Genomic DNA, 13,662 nt, shown 5'->3' with positions numbered 1-13,662 from the left:
GAGATAGAAAAATAATAGAGATTTGTATGATTTAATCTAGAAAATTGATATTTGAATTTAAATTGTACTTTACAAAATATAATTAACTTGTTCATTTTATAATTTAAATTAGAAATAATTGATTGAACTTAGCAATATGTTGATAAATAATGTTCCTAAATATTTTTAATAGAATATGTTTGATTTTAAAATTACTCTACCTTCAATTTTATCAAAATATCTATTCATATCTATCCTTATTTCTTTATAAAATCCTAATTTCTAACCCTAAATCCTAAATTGGAAACCCTAAGTTACTAATCAGAAACCCTAACCCTCCCCCACCCTCCTCAGCACCGTCACCCTCATCACAAGCGTACAAACTCCCCCTCTCTTCCTCAGCTTCACCGCAGCACACATTCACACTCAGGACACTGCACTCATTCAGCCCACACCCCTTCTGTCACACACCCACACCTTGTGAACGGAGCTGCACCACGTCCAGCTCGCCTCGCCATCGCCGCCGTCATTATTGCCGACGAAGAGGACGCCGTCGTCGCTGTTCAAGGAGGAAGGAAAAACCGCGCGAGAGCCAAGGGAGGAGGGAACCTTTGCTGTGTCGCCGCCATGCCTCCATTGCCACCAAACGCCGTCAAGCGCGGAGAGAGAGCCAGACACCGCGAGGAAGAAGCCCGCGACCAGCCTTGTCGTCGTCAGTGCTGTGGGTTGCCGTCGCCATCCACGCGAGCTGCCACCGCGTCGCCGTTACTGAGCTGTAGCGCCGCCGTTGTTGCACCCTGCTGCTGCCGCGTCTCACCAAGCCGTCGCTGGAGGAGGAAGTTGCTCTGCCACCCTCCGACTTTCTATTGCAGTTGCCTATACCGCTGCCGTAGCTTCGTCGTTCTGTTATTACCTTCTAATTGTTGTAAGACATTCGTGTTCTGAATCATCACTTGATGTTTTTGTTTATTCCACTGCCATTTTATTAGTCTTGCTCTTGTTCCAATTTGATTTTGCCCTGAACTTCCAGAATTGAACTTCCAGAATTGTTACTTTTATCCGATTTGAATTCATGGTTTTTGCTTGCTGCCGTGGCCACCTCACGTTGCTGCTGGCTCTGTTTGAAAATGGCTGCTACTTCTAGAATCTCAGATCGGAGAGGAAAGGAGGCCTTTAACCTTGTCATTGTTGCTGCCATGGAAATAGGTGCTGGAAACTGCTAATGGAGCAGCTGCGTTTAGTGAATTCCGTGAGTTTCGACTTTGAGGTAGGGGATTTAACGTTCTTAATTTAGAATGCCCACCAAGTTATTGGAATAAGTGAAAATGGTTAACAATGGTTTAGAATTTCTTAATTGTCATGAATAACCTGAAATGCATTTGAAATTTGTTAGTTGTTGTGAATATTTTGAGCTGTGACTGGAATTAAATGTGGCTGTGAATGGTGATTCATTTGATAATACTTGTTAAATTAAAATTTGATGAGTTAACTATTGAAAAGTTGTCGTAATGATAATTGATGAACTGAGTTAGATTTGTGTTTGGTTTGGGATTATTGTGATGATGGTTGAGGTTGTGAAATTTGGAGTAAGTTTGATGATGTGTTAGTGCTTCAATTGGATTATTGAATTCAGGTTAAAGCTGTGAATGTCTTTGGGCTTTGTTGTGAGTGTTTGAAGTTGTAATTGATATTGTTTTTTCTGATATGAATGGAATTGTTGAAAAGTTCTAACTCTATGTGATTATACTGAATTAGTTGAGTTGTGCGGCTGAAATTATGATTGGAATGATTGAAATTTTTGATGGGAACTTTGGTTAAATTTGATGATTTTGTGAGATTGAATTTATAAATTGTTTGATGAGAGATTATTGTGATTTCGGTATTTTGATGGGTCAAATTGAAACTATTGCTGTTGAGTTGGTTTATTGTAATGGGTTTAGTTAGTGATTAATTGAAGTTGGGCTTAAGGAATAATTGGAAGATTGAATCTTATAATGTTGAACTAGTTGCTGAAAATCTGATTTTTGAGATTAAAAGATGACTTTGGAAGAGAATCAGTTATTCACAACGATAATCGAAATGATATGAGAGTAAAGGCTGAGTAAACTGTAATTAAAGTTGTTGTTGGGATTCAATTTTGGGAAATTTGAATTGACTATAGAACTAGTTAAGATTTTTCAAAGTTAAAATGTAAAACTTGATTTTCTGCATTACTTTTAAATGAAGCCGGAGACTTTGAAAATCTATAACTAATTCTATGATGATTGGAATTACGTGGGACTAAGTCTGGATTAAGCTTTGGGATATAGGAAGCTGGGCTGGTGAATTTGAGACTTTTTCATTAAGTTTATGATTTGTGGTAAATTTTTGAATTAGGAATGTCAAATCTGGTTTTCTGCAGAACGTTTAACACAGCAGCAAATTGTTTCCTCTATTAAAAATTCTTCAGTTAGAATTTTGAAATGGAGCCAGTTTTAAATGAAACTCTGGTCCTAGTACTTTAATTTCATAAAAATTTAGAATTTTTAGAGTTGTGGTTTTAAAGATATGAATTTTTAAAGTAAGATGTATTAAGCAGTAAAAATTAGGTTTTGTTTTATAAGTCAGTAACTTTGAGCCTTTATAATTTTTAATTCTGGAATGATATTGAGATGAAACTAATTGGATCTGAAATTTGAGTATGTTTAGTATATATGATTTAAATTTCAGGGTATTCCATGTTTTAATAAGTGAGTTAGGGGACTTGGAAGAGGTTATGTTCAATGATTTGTAAAACAGACTTCAGCAGAAAATTACCTAACTTCCAAGCTACGTAACTCCTTCATTAAAAATGGTATGACCTTGGAACCAATTGAGAAAGAATTTTGGATAAGTTATGTTTAACTACATTAATTTTGAAGGTGGTTGGATTTAATTTGGATTTTATATGAAATTTCGAATGTTGTACGCTGCTGCTGTCTTCTGGTTTTAAGACACTACAGAGCAGTCACGGTTTTGCTTATATTCCTGAAGCTAGAGCCAGCGAAAAACTGTGATTTTTAGTTTAATAGAAAGCTTAATCCGAGACGGTCACATGGATACAAGGTTTGCGTAATTCCGAATTCGTTTGATATTTTAAAAATAAAATTGAAATTAGACTGCCGATGTTGTTTTGGTGATTACTTGGATATGGGATTTGAGAAATAGATTTTCTATACTATTATCAAATGTTTTTAAGAATATATATTGTTGTGGCAACTGCTGAAAGAGGCTGATGAAATATTGAGAAAGAAGGAACCCGTAAGGGTGGCTAAGTCCTATTTTTAAAGGAGATTATGTCCAAATTTTTATAAAAGTACAAGGACTTAATCAAAATCAATATTTAAGGCTTATTTAATGATAATAACCTCAATGATTCTTTTAAGAAAATATTATTTGGTATACGGGATTGTTGGCAAGGGCGTGGGTCTTGTCCCGCTTGCTATGAGAGTAAAGGCTGAGTAAACTGTAATTAAAGTTGTTGTTGGGATTCAATTTTGGGAAATTTGAATTGACTATAGAACTAGTTAAGATTTTTCAAAGTTAAAATGTAAAACTTGATTTTCTACATTACTTTTAAATGAAGCTGGAGACTTTGAAAATCTATAACTAATTTTGTGATGATCAGAATTGCGTGAGACCAAATCTGGATTAAGCTTTGGGATATAGGAAGCTGGACTGGTGAATTTGAGGCTTTTTCATTAAGTTTATGATTTATGGTAAATTTTTGAATTAGGAATGCCAAATCTGGTTTTCTGCAGGACGCTTAAGACAGCAGCAACTTGTTTCCTCTATTAAAAATTCTCCAGTTTGAATTTTGAAATGGAACCAATTTTAAATGAAACTCTGGTCCTAGTACTTTAATTTCATAAAAATTTAGAATTTTTAGAGTTGTGGTTTTAAAGATATGAATTTTTAAAGTAAGATGTATTATGCAGTAAAAATCAGGTTTTGTTTTCTAAGTCAGTAACTTTGAGCCTTTATAATTTTTAATTCTGGAATTATATTGAGATGCAACCAATTGGAGGTGAAATTTGAGCATGGTTAGTATATATGATTTAAATTTCAGGGTTTTCCATGTTTTAATCAGTGAGTTATGGGACTTGGAAGAGGTTGTGTTCAATGATTTGTAAAACAGATTTCAGCAGAAAATTACTTAACTTCCAAGCTACGTAACTCCTTCATTAAAAATGGTATGACCTTGGAACCAATTGAGAAAGAAATTTGGATAAGTTATGTTTCACCACATTAATTTTGAAGGTGGTTGGATTTAATTTGGATTTTATATGAAATTTCGAATACTGTACGCTGCTGCTGTCTTCTGGTTTTAACACACTACAGAGCAGTCACGGTTTTGCTTATATCTCCGAAGCTAGAGCCAGCAAAAAATTGTGATTTTTTGCTTAATAGAAATCTTAATCCGAGACGGTCGCATGGATACAAAGTTTGCGTAATTCCGAATTCGTTTGATATTTTAAAAATAAAACTGAAATTAGACTGCTGATGTTGTTTTGGTGATTACTTGGATATGGAACTTGAGAAATAGATTTTCTATACTATTATCAAATGTTTTTAAGAATATATTATTGTGGTAATTGTTGAGAAAGGTTTGATGAGATGTTGAGAAAGAAGGAACCCGTAAGGGTGGTTAAGTCCGATTTTTATGGGAGGTGCTGTCGAAATTTTATAAAAACCTAAGGTTTTGTTTGAGAAGTCATTTTAGAAAATTTGAACTTGAAAAATTATATTATTTGAGTTTTATCTAAATAAGAGAAGAATTATACTATTTTGAATTTGGAATTACCAAGAAAAGGTTTATATTTCAAGTTTGAATTATTTAAGAAAGGAATTATGTTGAGTTGGATTCAATATGAAAAGGGTTATGATTTAGGCTTAAAATAAAGGATTACTTTTCAGAAGTTTGGTGAATTTTATAATATTTGAATCCGAATGATAAAGAGAAATGGTTTTAGCTAAAGATGTTGTAAAAGTGAAAGATGTAAAATTTGTATAGTATGATTGAATTTGAATAGCATAAGTGAACAGAGAAAGAAAGAGGTACTGCATAAGAATGTCAAAGTGATGATGAATAATGAGAATGATAACGAATGATGATAATGAGAATGATTATGTGATGATTTGTTGCTTGAGGCAACCCAAGAGATATTTATTTATTGCTTGAGGCAACCCAAGAGATGTGTTTATTCATTTGTTGCGTTAAGGAAACTCCAGATATACTTGTATGATCATCTACTGCAGTGAGGCACTCAGATAGATAATGGTGTGATCACTGAGAATGCTTTCCTACGGTACAGATCCATATTTTATTTTTGTAAGGCAGAGGGGTTATTTCCTGCTACAGAAGTACCGTGACCACCTGTTCCATTTCTGTAGTGGCAGAGGGGTTATTTTCTGTATACAGAAGGTGTGTCGGCATACATCCCTGCAGTGATAGATGTGTTATTTCCTGCGTGCAGTGGACCCTGTGGTGGCAGAGGGGTTATTTCCTGTACACAGGGGTATAGTCAACTGGAAAGCCATACCCGTTTCAGCTGCTTCGGGTTACGTCGGGAGCGGGTAGAAACCGACAAATGAGCTCATTATCTGCACTAAGACTAGACATGCATCATCCTTATTTGCGCATCTGCATTTGATTGTGTTTGCTTGTTTTATTTCTTTGTAATTTGTGCTGCTTGTCTTGTTGTGATTTGTTTGTATGTTGAATTAAATCTCTTGCTTGTACTTTTAGTTTCTGAATGTTTTAAAGAGATTAATAATTGACGTTGTGATTGAGAATTAATTAAGTGGCTAAAAAAATGATTGATATAATTAATCTTGTCATTGAGATCTGTTTTGAGTTTAGAGTCTTCGAAAAAGGTGATCAATTAGTTAAAGTAAAACTAAGAGTATATTCAAAAGGTTTGATGAAATATAGTTTTATTGAGTATGCTAATTATTTGCATTTTATTTCATTACTTTTACGGCATTCCCATTCCCTACTGAGAACGTGTGGTTTGTTCTCACCCCAAAATCTTCCACCCTTTCAGTGACACAGGTTCGAAGACTCAATTTGAAGTTGCAGGCGATTATTAGACTTATTTATGAGTTAAGTTTATGAGTTGAGTTGCTTTCATAAGATTTTATTTTATACAAAGGGATAGGAGTTGTATCTGAGTTTCATTTGAATTCTTTTTTATAATACTTATTATTATTAATAATTACGTGATTATTATTATTTGATGATGTTTAATATATGATTTTAAAAAGTAAAAAACAAAACTTTCTGACATTTTCTTAAAAACTGAAACGCAATATCAAATTAAAAGCTCAATATTAAATAGTTAATAAAGACAATAGGTTAGTAACGTCTTACTTATTTTCCTGCAGTAAGCAGAGGCTGTCTCAGATGAGTAGCTATTCTTATATGCGCATTTATTTAGGAACGGAAAATCGTATCCGGAAAATTGGGATTACTCGTGACCGGGTAAATGTCGGGATTGCGGGCAGCCAACCAACACGTGAGCTCATGGCCTGCTTAGGACAGACATGCATCATATTGTTTGTCCATATGCATTTGATCGTGTTGCTAGTCTTGTTTCTTTGTGATTGTGCTGCTTGTCTTGGTGACTTGTTTGTGTGTTTGATTAGATATTTTGTTGATGTTTTGAACTTAATGAAGTATTGAGGAATGGTATTTGTGAAGTGAGGTTTGGGTATATTATTTATGTTGCTGATGTACTTAGTTATTGTGATGGTTGAGGAATGCTATTTGTAGCTGAAGAATTGCTAATGCGGTTGAGACTTTATTTAAGTAATATGATTTAAAGAAAGGGATTTAAACAGTTTCAAGTAAGTCTTAAGAAATTTTGAAAAGGTTTTATAAAGAAAACTACATTGGAAACTGGAGTTAGTTATTTGCATGTTCATCATTACTTTTACGGCATTTCCATTCCCTACTGAGAACGTGTGGTTTGTTCTCACCCCAAAATCTTCCACCCTTTCAGTAACACAGGTTCGAAGACTCAGTTTGAAGCTGCGGATGATTGTTGGACTATATTTATGAGTTAAGTGTATGAGTTAAGTTGCTTTTATAGAGTTCCCTCGCTCTTGTTGTTTAACATTTTTATTTTATACAGAAGGATAGGATTTGTATCTGAGTTTTATTTGAAATCTTTGTATGTCAGATATTATTATTAATAATTATGTGATTATTATCATCTGGTGATCTTGATATATGTTTTTAATAAACAAAAACAAAATTTTCTGGAATTTTCTATAAAACTAAATCGCGATATCGACCTAAAGGCTCAATAGAAAATAGTTAATAAAGGAAAGTAGGTTGGTAACGCCTTACTTTTGGTACGATCATAACGTTCTTGAAGTTGGGTCATTACAGGTTGCCTCCCAATGAAGCGCTCTTTTGGCGTCGCTAGCTCGACGATTTCTCCATTATTTAAGATGATACTTCATTTTGGGGCTCTCCCCCATGTTGCCCATGTAGTATTTGAGCCTTTGTCCATTCACAGTGAAAGTCCTCTTTGAGCTTTCCTCCATGATTTCTATGTGTCCATAAGGTGAGACCTTTGTGACAAGAAAGGGTCCTGACTACCTTGATTTGAGTTTCCTAGGGAAAAGTCTCAATTTGGAGTTGTAGAGGAGCACGTACTGTCCTTTTTCGAAGCTCCTGGGTGTCAGATTGAGGTCGTGCCTTCTCTTCGCCTTTTCCTTATAGATCTTGGCATTTTCATAGGCTTGAGACCTAAACTCCTCCAGTTCCTGCAGCTGCAAGACTCTTTTTTCACCAGCAGCAATACTATCAAAATTTAGTAGCTTGAGAGCCCAGAGGGCTTTGTGTTCCAGCTCTAATGGTATATGGCAGGCCTTTCCATACACCAGTTGATACAGGGACATCCCAGTTGGTGTTTTGAATGCCGTCCTGTATGCCCAAAGAGCATCATCTAGCTTCTTCGACCAGTCATTTCTTGATGGTCCCACAATCTTTTCCAGGATCCTTTTTAACTCTCTGTTAGATATCTCGGTTTGCCCACTTGTTTGGGGGTGGTAAGGTGTAGCAACCTTGTGTTTTTACCCTGTATTTTAGGAGAAGAGCTTCTAGTGGTCTGTTGCAAAAATGGCTCCCTCCATCACTGATGAGTGCTCGTGGGACTCCGAACTGGCTAAAGACATTCTTTCTGAGGAAGTTCATGACCACCTTGTTATCATTTGTTAGGGTTGCGATAGCCTCTACCCACTTGGATACGTAATCCACCGCTATTAAGATATACTTGTTTGAATATGAGGTTGGGAATGGACCCATGAAATCGATTCCTATACATTAAACAGTTCTAGCTTTAAGATGAAATTCTGTGGCATCTCATTTCTTTTAGGTAAGTTTCTAGCTCTTTGACATTCATTGCAGTTCTTCACTAGTTCTTTGGCATCCCTGAAAAGGGTGGGCCAAAAGAATCCACTTTGTAGTACCTTGGCTGCAGTTCTTTCCCCTCAAAAGTGGCCTCCACAGCACGAGCCATGGCAGTTTCATAAGACCTCTCATCCCTCTTCTTCTGAAATGCATCTTCTAAGGATTCCATCTGAACACTTCTTGAAGAGATATGGCTCATCTCAGATGAAATATTTAGCATCATTAATGAGTTTTCTCTTTTGATGTTTGTTGATCTCTGGAGGCAAAGTCCCAGTTGCCTTGAAATTGGCAATATTCGCAAACTAGGGTGCTTTGAAAACCACCATTAACTGCTCATCTGGGAAGAACTCATTTACACTTGCATCATGTGTTCCACCTTTATTATGAGGGATTCTGGATAGGTGATCTGCTACCTTGTTCTCCACTCCTTTCTTGTCTCTAATCTCAATATTGAATTCCTGCAACAACAAGATCCATCTTATCAATCTTGGTTTTGATTTCTGTTTGGCAAACAAATATTTAAGTGCTGTGTGATCTGTTAAAACAATCACTTTGGAACCAATGAGGTATGATCAAAACTTGTCAAATGCAAAAACTATTACCAGCAACTCCTTTTCAGTAATGGTATAATTTCTTTGAGTGTCATTGAGGACCTTGCTGGCATAGTATATAACATGGACTAAGTTATCTTTCCTCTATCTTAACACTGCCCCAACTGCAAAATCAGATGCATCACACATCAGTTCGAATGGTAACTTCCAATCAAGTGGGGTAATGATATGGGCTGAAGACAGCCTTGACAAACCCCAATTTGACGGTTTATCTTGTATTAAATTTAGGGGATTTTATCACCTTTTACCCACATTTATTCAATGAAATAGCATGGTTTTGTATATTCTCCTTTAATTGTGCTTAAGAGTGAAAACATGCTTTTTAGGTCTTAAAATAGCTAAATTTAATTCACCTTGATTCTATTAGATGCCTTGATATGTTTGTTAAGTGATTTAAGGTTTAGGAGGCAAAGATTGGATCAAGGGAATGAAGAAAGAAAGCATGAAAAGTTGGAGAACTCATGAAGAAATGGAAGAACCGGAAAGCTGTCAAGCCGACCTCTTCGCACTTAATCGACCATAACTTGAGCTACAGAGGTCCAAATGATGCGGTTCCAGTTGGGTTGGAAATCTAACATCCGGGGCTTCGAAACGATATAAGATTTTCCATAGTTGCTACATGTATGGTGGCGCGCATGCGCAAAGTACGCGCACGCGCCGTTGCTGCCACCTAGTTCACTTAAAGCAAAACGTGGCCAACGAATTCTAAAGCCTTGTGGGCCCAATCCAACTCATTTCTGATGCTATTTAACCCAAGGAGTGAAGAGAGAAACATGTGTTAGTTACCAATTAGCTTAGTTTTAGTAGTGAGAGTTAGTTTCTAGAGAGAGAAGCTCTCTCTTCTCTCTAGAATTAGGATTAGAATTAGGTTTAGTTCTTAGATCTAGGTTTTAATCTTTGCTTTCTTCCACTTCTATCTCTCAATTCTTTGTTGCTACATTCAATCTTCTTCTATTCCTTTGTTGTAATTTCCTTTATGTTGTTCTTATACTTTGTTGTAGATCTAGTATTGCTCCTTCTATATTCTTCCAATTCAATAAGAGGTAATTCATAATAAATGTGTCTTCTTTGCTTTTCTATTGTTGATCTCTTGTTTTTGTAGTTGTAGATTCCTTTAATTCTTGCATTTAATAATGTTTACTCCTCTTGCACTTTATGTGTTTGTTGAAATGTCTCTTTTAGTTTTAGTGTAGATTTTGTTCCTCTTGGTTTAGGTAGAGTAATTAGTGACACTTGAGTTATCTAATTCCTTTGTTGATTGATAATTGGAGAGATTGCTAATTGGTTTGGAGTGCACTAAAGCTAGTCTTTCCTTGGGATATGAACCACATATAGAGCCACCACCATCTCAACATCACCACTTCCAAGAGCCACCCCTTCCATGTTATTACCAAGATGAACCACCTCAATTATATGAAAATTTTCAACCACAAATGTATGAAAATTTTCAACCACAAGATGAATACCACTTTCTACCACAACCTCCCATGGAAGAATATTCATGTCCATCAATCCATGAGCCATATGATCCTAATCATATTATCCAAGAGGAACAAGAGTCAAAGGATCATCTCAAGGAAACATTGGATCAACTTCAAGCAACCGTGGAGCGTGTTGTGCAACAAGTGGAAAGAGGGGAAATTATTGAACCACCACAACTCTACCAAGAAGAACCACCTTCCTACTATGAACCCTTCCCCCAAATTGATGAACCCTTCCATCCACCCCAACCTCCAATGGATGACATCCTTGATGTTCTTGTTCAAGGACAAGAGGAAATGAAAAGGGATGTGCAACAATTCACGGCCGCCTTGGATGAGGTGGTAAACCGGTTAGCATCCCAATGCTTGAACTCTCAAGGAACTCCCATGGCTACATGTGGGGAATCAAATGAAGAGCATAACATAAAAGAGAGATTGGTGGAGAATGAGGGAAGTTGCTTTGTATTGGAACAATTGGAGGAAGCTATGATTATTGAAGAATGGGAAGAATTGGTTGAAGACTTAGGAGATGCGGAGCTTCCATGGGAACATAGAGTTGAAGAAAACCCCTCCAAGATGATTGAAATTGATGCTAGGGAGGAAAGTGCACACCTTCCAAGACATATTCCATATGAAGACTTGGATGGGATAGAGCAAGAAGTGAGTTCCCTTGGTGATGAAAATTAAGCATCAAACCTTAGTGGTGAAGAATCCTTTGAGCATAAAGAACCTTCTCCCAACAAGATGGAAAGCAATGTGGAGGTAAACTTTTCTTACCCTCCCATTTATGACTTGAGTAAAGGAAAAGGTTTATAGTTTAAGTATGTTAAATAAGGTTTTATGGTGTTTTGGTAGCTGTTTGGAGGTTTGGAATGCTTGGATTGGTGCAAAAACATAGAAAAAATTTTTTGAAAAACAGAGCACCATCCACGCGTACGCATACATGACGCGTACGCGCACTTACAGCATTTTCGACCATCCACGCGCGCGCGCCATGCGTGCGTACGCGTGGATTGAGAAGTTCCAACCTCCATACATTTTCCAGAGAGTTGTGCCTGCGCCGCGCCAACGTTGTGCCTTTGGCACAAACCTATTTGCGCGCTCGCGCACATGACGCGTACGCGTCACTCTCGAAATAAGCCATCCGTGCGCGCGCGGCATGCGCGCGTACACGCGGATTTCCTTCCTTCACCACATTTCTTTTCTTCCCCTCTTTCTATTCTTTCCCTCTCCTTTCTCCTACCCCTCATCCAACATTTCCAAACACCATTGACAACCAATTATTTTAGTTAACAAATTAGTTAGTTAGTTAATTGATTAGTTAGTTTTAATTTAGTTTTCATTTCATTTTCTCTCTTTTCATCATAAGTGTTGGAGTATTGACTTTGTTTACTATACATTGCTATATCCCTTATTGCCTAAATGCTATTTTAGCATGAATGTGTTTAGATAATCTTTGTTGGATTCTATGATTGAGGTTATATTTTGTTACTTGGTTTTGAGTTCTTCATGTTTACCTTTTGAAAAATACCAAGTGATGAGAATTGTCTTCGAGCTTATAACTCTTTTGAATTGCATGTTGTAGCTAGCCACCATGTGATTTGGATCCTTTTCCCTCGATTAGGCTACCTCTTGATGGATGATGTTGTGCATTTACCTTAATGCATTGTATTTCATGATTATATCCATCCATATGTTTGACTTGAATGCTTTCATGCTTCTCTAATGCTTGTCTTACCTTACAAGCTTACTTAAAGCATCTCAAGCACACTAGGATAAGTGAAGTGCATGCTTCTTTTGTGACATAGCTTTTATGCTAATGTGTGTTCTAAACCGCGCAATTTAGAATTCACACACTTATTTGTCATTCATGTCACACTAATTCGCTCACTCATTTCTAGTGATCTACCTCATTCCAACAATGTATGCTTCTTTGCTTTTATATCTTCTCGTCTTATGGTGTTATATTTTTATTTTTCATGAACAATGCACCACAAGCACACATGGAAGCGGCAGAAAGAACATGCAGCAATCTGGAGATTCGCCGTACCCCCTTGCTCATCTTTGAGTGCACCGAGGACGGTGCAAACTTTTAAGTGTGGGGAGGTCGTCCAACCGGTCGGCGATTTTGGGTGACAAATTTCTAATTCCAACACTTTTGCATTTCATTCTAGGATTTTAGGATTTTTACTTGCATTTTCTCTAACATCCGGGGCTTCGAAACGATATAAGATTTGCCATAGTTGCTACATGTATGGTGGCGCGCATGCGCAAAGTACGCGCACGCGCCGTTGCTGCCACCTAGTTCACTTAAAGCAAAACGTGGCCAACAAATTCTAAAGCCTTGTGGGCCCAATCCAACTCATTTCTAATGCTATTTAACCCAAGGAGTGAAGAGAGAAACATGTGTTAGTTACCAATTAGCTTAGTTTTAGTAGTGAGAGTTAGTTTCTAGAGAGAGAAGCTCTCTCTTCTCTCTAGAATTAGGATTAGAATTAGGTTTAGTTCTTAGATCTAGGTTTTAATCTTTGCTTTCTTCCACTTCTATCTCTCAATTCTTTGTTGCTACATTCAATCTTCTTCTATTCCTTTGTTGTAATTTCCTTTATGTTGTTCTTATACTTTGTTGTAGATCTAGTATTGCTCCTTCTATATTCTTCCAATTCAATAAGAGGTAATTCATAATAAATGTGTCTTCTTTGCTTTTCTATTGTTGATATCTTGTTTTTGTAGTTGTAGATTCCTTTAATTCTTGCATTTAATAATGTTTACTCCTCTTGCACTTTATGTGTTTGTTGAAATGTCTCTTTTAGTTTTAGTGTAGATTTTGTTCCTCTTGGCTTAGGTAGAGTAATTAGTGACACTTGAGTTATCTAATTCCTTTGTTGATTGATAATTGGAGAGATTGCTAATTGGTTTGGAGTGCACTAAAGCTAGTCTTTCCTTGGGAGTTGGCTAGGACTTGTGGCTCAAGTCAATTCATCCACTTGACATTCCTTTAATTAGTAAGGGTTAACTAAGTGGTAGCAATGAACAATTCTCATCACAATTGAGAAGGATAACTAGGATAGGACTTCTAGTTCTCACACCTTACCAAGAGCCTTTTATAGTTGTTAGTTTATTTTCATTGCCATTTACTTTTCATGCTCCT

The 13,662-nt window shown here is 36.6% G+C and overlaps 1 long non-coding RNA gene across 1 annotated transcript; it reads left to right on the top strand.

Moving 5' to 3' along the window:
• On the top strand, positions 261-7,052 carry LOC107607406. Its single transcript, XR_002350148.1, has 3 exons — positions 261-904; positions 1,010-1,246; positions 7,002-7,052. It is a non-coding gene; the product is annotated as an uncharacterized LOC107607406 (long non-coding RNA).

The sequence above is a fragment of the Arachis ipaensis genome, chromosome B07 (assembly GCF_000816755.2).
Source record: "Arachis ipaensis cultivar K30076 chromosome B07, Araip1.1, whole genome shotgun sequence".
Classification (NCBI taxonomy): domain Eukaryota; kingdom Viridiplantae; phylum Streptophyta; class Magnoliopsida; order Fabales; family Fabaceae; genus Arachis; species Arachis ipaensis.
Note: the sequence above shows the minus strand (reverse complement) of the source record. Positions and strands in the feature narration are given on the sequence as shown.